Source organism: Galeopterus variegatus, unplaced genomic scaffold (genome assembly GCF_000696425.1).
Source record: "Galeopterus variegatus unplaced genomic scaffold, G_variegatus-3.0.2 Scaffold1225, whole genome shotgun sequence".
Classification (NCBI taxonomy): Eukaryota; Metazoa; Chordata; class Mammalia; order Dermoptera; family Cynocephalidae; genus Galeopterus; species Galeopterus variegatus.
In genome coordinates, this window is record NW_007727336.1 from 2,673 (window position 1) to 11,252 (window position 8,580).

The 8,580-nt window shown below is 37.2% G+C and overlaps 2 pseudogenes; both read right to left on the minus strand.

Annotated features, from left to right (window-relative positions):
* Positions 1-2,013: 2,013 nt before the first annotated feature.
* LOC103592854 lies at positions 2,014-3,769 on the minus strand (annotated as a pseudogene).
* Positions 3,770-4,390: 621 nt separating this feature from the next.
* LOC103592855 lies at positions 4,391-6,140 on the minus strand (annotated as a pseudogene).
* Positions 6,141-8,580: the final 2,440 nt, after the last annotated feature.

Below are 8,580 nucleotides of genomic sequence, written 5' to 3' on the forward strand. Positions count from 1 at the left end.
CCTTCTGGGAATTCAGTGATGCAAATGTTAAATTTTTTTTTTTGGTTCCATGGGTCCCTGAGTCTTTTCCCCCCCCCCCCCCCCACGATCAAAGTCTGGTCATAGGAAAATTTGTACAAGAATTTTAAGAAGATAGCAATCAGCTGGATTTTTTAAAGAATTGTTTTTATACTACTACTAATTAAAGAATGTATGAAGTCTATATTTTTTCCCAAAGAAAGGAATCAGACATTTAAAAGAATCACTTGAGAAACGACTAACTCTCTACCACAAACAGAATCTGAACCACCTGAATGAACTTATTCAGTTATTCATGCCAGGAGAAAGCCTAGCTTGTGTTCACCTGTACCTATTAACCTTTGAAGTGATAAAGAGAAATCCTTTTTAAAATCACCCATGAATATGTTTCTATGACTCATTAGAATGTATCTTTTTTTTTTTAATCATTGTTTTTTACAACAGTTCTGTATAGTAGTTACTGTGGTTACCCTTGTTTCACATATGAGAACATTGAATAGGATTTCATGTCTTTTTACAGTATACTGTTTAATTTTTTTCCTACTTTACGAGGTTAACGACTCAATTTGGTACCTTGATCCTGTTCTTCCTTACATTTTTTGAAACCTTGCTCAATAGTTTACAGTATCTTCTATAAAAATATTTTTTCTACCTAAAAGTATTCTATCAAGTTTAGGTTCTAAATCATGCAAGCTTCTAGTCTTTCTCATTTCTTTTGGTCATTTTTCCCATTTCTTCATTTTCTATTAACTTTTCTACCCACTATAAGCTGGTATATGCCCCTTCTACTCTGATGAAGCATTCTATTTCAGGTTGACAGTGACCTTTAAAAAATATATACAGTAAAATATATGTAACATTGATTTTGCCATTTTAACCATTTTTAAATGTACTATTTGGTGGTGTTAAGTGATAGCGTTAAGTGCATTCACAGCGTTGTGTTATCATTACCACTATTCACTTCTAGAACATCTCATCATCCCAAACAGGAACTCTGTATCCATTAAACAATAACACTCTATTACCTGTTCCTTCAGCCCATGGTAACGGCTATTCTACTTTCTGTTTCTATAAATTTGCCTTTTCTAGGTGCTGTAGATAAGTGGAACATACAATATTTGTCCTTTTGCATCTCACTTATTTTATTTAGCATAATGTTTTCAAAGTTCATGTATGTGTCAGCATTTCCTTCCTTTTTAAGGCTGAATAATATTCTATTGTATGTATATACCACCTTTTGTTTATCCATTCGTCTCTTGCATTGTTTCCACTTTTTGTCTATTTTGAATAATGTTGCTGTGAACATTGGTGTACAAATATCTGTTCAAGACATTGCTTTTAATACTTTTGCTTATATACCCAGAAGTGTAATTGCTACATTATGTGGTAATTCTGTTTAATTTTTTCAGAAACTGACATACTGTTTTCCCACAGCAGCAACACCATTTTACATTACCACCTGCAATGTACAAGGGTTCCAATTTCTCCACTTCTTCTCCAACACTTGTTCTTTTCTGATTTTTTGATAGTAGCTGTCCTAATGGGTGTGAAGTGCTATTTCATTGTGGTTTGGATTTGCATTTTTGGAATGATTCATGATGTTGAGCATCTTTTCTTGTGCTAATTGGCCATCTCTATATCTTCTCTGGAGAAAAGTCTATTCAAGTTTTTGCCCACTTTTTAAATTGGGTTGTCTGTTTATTTGTTGAGTTGTAGGATCTCTTTACATATTCTGGATAATAATTCCTTATTAGGTATTTTATTTGAAAAATATTTTCTCATTCCGTGGATTGCCTTTTTACTGTTAATAGTGTCCTTTGATGCACAAAGGTTTTTTATTTTGATGAAGACCAGTTTGTCTATTTTTTCTTTTGTTGCCTGCATTTTTGGTATCATATGCAAGAGATCATTGCCAAATTCAATGTCCTGAAGCTTTCCCTTATACTTTCTTTTTTTTTTTTTTTTGTAAAAAATAATTTTACAAAAAATCCAAGATAACACTTTCAAATCCACTTTTATTTTCTTTTTTCTTCCTCACATACAGAACTTCTCCACACACCTTTCTTGCAGGTATAAAGTCACTTGATGTTGGCCAGGTACCATTTTATCCCTAAAACTTTGTTGGCATCAAAATATGACAGTTAACCAGTGTTAAATCCATAAAATATTTACATAGCACAGCACATTAAGCTTTAGACTTTTGGCAATTAAACCACATAAAAAGAGGACAAGACCCCCATTCTACATGTTCACGATCAGGTGTTCAGAGGTCCCTATCTGGCGACGGTACACTGGTTCAAAGGGCAGCAGAGGCAACAGGCAGTTACTTCGGAGGACACTGAACACTATGATCTGGAAGCACATTATGATGTTACCCCGGTGTCATGCAGCCACCACCTTTCTCCCAGGCGATCTAGTAATTCTAGAATGGCAGGTCCAGCTGATACAAAATGCAGACAGACAACAGAACATTGACTCTGTGGAGATATCCTACTCATACTATGCATGTGCTGTGATTTTGAACACAACTCGTCCCAAAAACTTGTCACGGTCATCCTGGCTTTTTAGGTTGGGTGATCCATCAATCTTGCACTCCACTGTTATTTCTTTCCCAGTGTTGTTACGATCAAAGTGAACTTGGACAGCAACCAAAGGCTGTCGATACCCAACATGCAGTTTTTTCCAATAATATGGAAAATACTTTAAGTCTATAATTCCATTATTAGGATAAGTTGATATAGCTGCTGTGTTTTCACCCTTTGAAATACATTCTATCCTTGGTTCACCTTCAGGCTTTAATCCAATTATTCTGTTCATCTTCACAAGAATACAAGGGTTTCCTTGGGGATAGCCAAAATCGGTCTCATTCAAACCACTGCATTCTTGGAGTAAGGAAACAGGAAACTGACATGCAACATAAACTGGACTCTTCTGTTCAAAAAGTACTCCATCGGGACAGACTGTGAGATTCTTCTGTTCTTCCACACTATATGACTTTAGAAACTTCTTAAGGTCTTCAGTGTACACTTGATAGGAACTTGGATCAAGCACACTGAATGTATATTCCAATGCAGTCACTGGTTTTGGAAAAACCATAAGTCCTGGACTAGGAATCTGGTCACGGTATTTCGGAACCTCATCATTCAGAGTCTGAAGCATAACCCACATTGTGAATTAGAAGAGTGCAGCCAGAAACCCATAAAAAACTAGGTAGAAGAGCAAGATCAAACCCCAGCTCTTGGCCATGTGGCCCAGGCATGCGCCGGTGGTCGGGTTGTACAGGAAGAGCTTCCACTCGGCCAGGCTCTGGTTCAGGGACTTCTTCTCGCTCTTCGTCCTGGTGCGTGGGCAGTCGGCCAGGCGAGTGGCGCGGATGCGCGTCCCAGCGACGGCGGCGGAGAGCGGGACGACCGGGAATGGCCGGGGACACCTCGTCGTTACGCGGAGCGCTCGAGCTGACCCCCTTATACTTTCTTTAATATTCCTAGCCTTTATGTTTAGGTCTTTGATCCATTTTTAGTTAGCTTTTGTATATGGTATATGGTAAAAGTTTAACTTTATTCTTTTGCGTATGGATATCCAGTTTTCCCAGCATCATGTATTGAAAAGACTGCCCTTTCTTCGCTGAATGGTCCTGGCACCCTTATTGAAATCAGTTGATCATATACAAGTATGTGAGGGTTTATTTGTGGTCTCTCTCTTCTATTCTGTTTGTCTGTATGTATTTGTACTTATGCCATTACCAACCCATTTTGATTACTGCAGCTTTACGGTGAGTTTTGAAGTCAGGAAATGTGAGTCCTCTAACTTTGTTTTTTTCTCAGGATTGTTTTGACTACTTGGGATCTCTTGAGTTTTAGGATGGGTTTTGTCTGCAAAACCACTATTGGAATTTTGATAGAGATTACTTTTAATCAGTAGATGACTTTGGGTATTATTGCCATCTTAACAATATTAAGTTTTCCAGTCCGTCAGCATAGGATATCTTTCCATTTATGCCTTCTCTAATTTCTTTCAGCAATGTTTTGTGCTTTTCAGTGTACAAGTCTTTGGTCTCAGTTAAATTTATTCCTCAGTATTTTGTTCCTTTTCTGATGGTTTTATATATAGAATTAATTTTAAATTTCCTTTTCTGATTGTTCATTGTTAGCATATAGGCATAACTCGGATATATTTGTGGGTTTATTTCCAGACCACCAAAATAAAGCAAATATTGTAATAAAGTGAGTCACACGAGTTTTTTGGTTTCCCAGTACATATAAAAGTTATGTTTACATTATATTGTAGTCTATTAAGTGTGTAGTAGCATTATGTCTAAAAAAAACCAATGGTACCTAATTAAAAAATACTCTGTAGCTAAAAATGCTAACAATCATCTGAGCCTTCCATGAGTCCTAATCTTTTTTGCTGGTGGAGGATCTTGTCTCGATGTTGATGGATGCTGACTAATCAGGATGATGGTTGCTGAAGGTTGAGGTGGTTGTGGCAATTTCTTCAAATAAGACAGTGAACTTTGCTATATCAATTGGCTCTTCCTTTCATGAAAGACTTCTCTTTAGTATGTGATGTTGTTTGATAGCATTTTATCCACAATAGAACTTCTTTCAAAATTGAAGTCAGTCCTCTCAAATCTTGCTGTTGCTTTGTCAACAGAATTTATGTAATATTCTAAATCCTTTGTTGTCATTTCAGCAATATTCGTAGCATCTTCACCAGAGATAGTTTCTATCTCAAGAAACTACTTTCTTTCTTCATCCATAAGAAGCAACTCCTCATTGTTTAAAGTTTTATCACGAGATTTCAACAATTTAGTATCCACTTTGGACTCCACTTCTAATTCTAGATCTCTTGCTGTTTTCTCCACATCTACAGTTACTTCTTCCACTGAAGTTTTGAACCCCTGAGCGTCATACATCGAGGATTGGAATCAGCTTGTTTCAAACTCCTGTTAACATTGATATTTTGATGTCCTCCCGTGAATCATGAATGTTCTTAAGGGCATCCACAATGTTGAATCCTTTCCAGAAGGTTTTCAGTTTACTTTGCCCAGATCCATCAGAGGAATCACAATCTATGGCAGCTATAGCATCTCAAAATGTATTTCTTAAATAATAAGATTTGAAAGTTGAAATTACACCTTTATCCATGGATTACATAATGGATGTTGTGTAATTAGGCATGGAAACATTAATTTTCCTGTACATCTTCGTCAGAGCTCATGGGTGACCAGGTTAATAATCAGTAACCTGTAATATTTTGAAAAGAATCTTTTTTTGAGCAGTAGGTCTTAACAGGGGGCTTAAAACATTCAGAAAGACATACTATAAACAGAATGTGCTATCATCCAGGCTTTGTTGTCCAGTTAGAGAGCACAGGCAGAGTCAATTTAGCATAATTATTAAGGGCCCTAGGATTTTAGGAATGGTAAATGAGTGTTGGCTTCAAATTAAAATCACCAGCAATTAGCCCCTAACAAGACAGTTAGACTGTCCTTTGAAGCTTTGAAGCCAGGCTTTTCCTTTCTAGCTATGAAAGTCCTGGAAGGCATCTTCTTCCAATATAAGGCTGTTCCTTCTATATTGAAAATCTTTTGTTTGGTGTAGCTACCTTCATTATTTTATCTAAATCTTTATAGCTTGCTGCAACTTCTACACCAGGACTTACTGCTTCCTTTACCTTACACTTTTATGTTATGGAGATGGCTTCTTTCCTTAAACCTCATGAACCATTGTCTGCTAGCTTCAGACTTTTCTTTTGTAGCTTCCTTACCTCTCTCAGCCTTATAGAATTGGAGAGAGTTCGGGCCTTGCTCTGGATTAGGTTTGGGCTTAAGGAAATATTGTAGCTGGTTTGATTCTCTCTCCAGACCATTAAAACTTTCTCCATATCAGCAATAAGCCTGTTTTACTTTCTTATCATTCATGTGTTCACTGGAGTAGCACTTTTAATTTCCTTCAAGAACTTTTCCTTTACATTCACAACTTGGCTAACTATTTGGTGCAAGGACCTTAATTTTTGGTTTATCTTTGCTTTCGATATGCCTTCCTCATTAAACTTAATCATTTCTAGTTTTTGATTTAAAGTGAGCGACTTTTCCTTTCACTCAAACATTTAGAGGCCATTCTAGGGTTATTAATTGGCCTAATTTCAATATTGTTGTGTCTGAGAGAATAGGGATGCCCGAGGAGAGGGAGAGAGATGAAGGAATGCTTGGTCGGTGGAGCTGCAAGAACACACAAGATATTTATTCAATTTGCCATTTTACATGGGTGCGGTTCGTGGTGCCCCAAAAGAATTAGTACAATAGTAACATCAAAGATTGCTGATTACAAATCACCATAATAGATTTAATAATAATGAAAAAACTTGAAATATTGCGATAATTATTGCCAAAATGTGTCACAGAGACACAAAGTGAGAACATGCTGTTCAAAAAATGGCAGCTATAGACTTTCTTGGTGCAGGGTTGCCACAAACCTTCAATCTGTGAAAACCACAACAAACCCCACAATATGTGCTGAGCACAATAACATGAAGCGCAATAAAATGAGTTATGCCTGTACTTCTTGGTGCAGGGTTGCCACAAACCTTCAATCTGTGAAAACCACAACAAACCCCACAATATCTGCTGAGCACAATAACATGAAGCGCAATAAAATGAGTTATGCCTGTATAGAATTGCAGCTGATTTTTTTTTTTCCTTTTTGTCTTTTTTCGTGTCCGGCAACGGATCGCAACCCTCAGTGTCGCGCCTGTACCGGACCGGGACCGGCAACGGGATCGCAACCCTCAGTGTTGCTCCCACACCTCGCTCAGCCAGTGAGCGGGAACCGGTCTGTATGTGGGATCCGAACCCTTGGCGGGAACGCCACCGCGCTCCCAAGCGGCGCACTGTAACAGTGCGTCACCGGGCCGGCCCTGCAGCTGATTTTTGAGTGTTGACTGTCATCTGCAACTTTGCTGAATTTGGTTATTCTTTCTTTTGTTTTTGTGTTTTTTGTGTGTAAAATTTTGGTTTTCTGCATATAAGGTCATGTCATCTATGAACAGATAATGTTAATTCTTTCTTTCCAATTTGAATGCCTTTTATTTATTGCTTTGGCTAGAACTTCCAATACTGTGTTGAGTAGATGTGGCAAAATTGACATCTTTGTCTTATTCCTGATCTCAGGGAGATAGCTTTCAGTCTTTCACCATTGAGTATGATGTTATCTGTGTGTTTTTCATACATGACCTTCATCATGCTAAGGAAGTCTCTTTTTATTCCTACTTTTTTGTTTTTTATTATGAAAGCATTTTGAATTTTTAAAGTGCTTTATCTGTATCTAATGATTTGGTCATGTGACTTTGTCCTTTACTCAATTAATATGGGTATTACATTTATAGATTTTTTTATGTTAAACCAACCTTACGTTCCTGATATAAATACCACTTGGTCCTGGTTTACAATCCTTTTTATATGTTGTCATATTCTGTTGACTAATACTTTGCTGAACATTTTATGTTTTCATTCATATGTTTAATAAACTATAATATGTAATTTTCTTTTTTTTTTTTTTTTTTTCCTTTTTGTCTTTTTTCGTGACCGGCAACGGATCGCAACCCTCAGTGTCGCGCCCGTTCTGGACCGGGATCGGCAACGGGATCGCAACCCTCGGTGTTGTGCCCGCACCTCGCTCAGCCAGTGAGCAGGAACCGGTCTGTATGTGGGATCCGAACCCTCGGCAGGAGCGCCGCCGCGCTCCCAAGTGGCGCACTGTAGCAGTGCGCCAGCGGGCCGGCCCATAATATGTAATTTTCTTGTGATGTCTCTTTTGTTGTTGTTTTTGTGCCTGTCTGACAGGGGGATCCAAACCCTTGACTTTGGAGTTATAACACTGTGCTCTAACCAGATGAGCTAACTGGCCAGCCTTGTTCTCTAGTTGTGATATTAGGGCAATGTTGGCCTCATAGAATGAATTAGAGAGTATTTCCTTCTTTTCAATTTTGATTCAGTTTTGGCAGATTGTGTGCTTCTAGTAATTCATTATATATAAGTTAATCCAATTTTTTGGTGTAAAAATGTTTATAGTATTCCATTAGTATGGAATGTGTAAAAATGGTGTAAAAATGTTTATAGTATTGGTGTAAAAATGTTTATAGTACTCCATAATCCTTTTTATTTCTGTAAACTTGGTAGTAATGGCCACACTTTCATTTATGATTTTAGTAATTTGAGTCTTCTCATTTCCTTAGTCAACTTACTAAAGATATGTCAATTTTGTTGATTTCTTCAAATCATTGGTTTTCTCTATTGATTTTCTATTACCTATTTTATTTCTCTTCACTCTAATCTTTATTTCTTTCCTTCTGCTAGCTTTAGGTTTAGTTTGCTTTTCTTTTTTAGTTCTTCCTTTTTTTTTTTTAATTTTTACTATTTATTTCGTGGCTGACCATTTTGGGGATCTGAACCCTTGACCTTGGTGTTATCAGCACCACTCACTAACCATCTGAGCCAACCAGCCAGCCCTCTTTTTTAGTTCTTTATAGTGTAAAGTTACGTTATTGATTTGAGATCTTTTT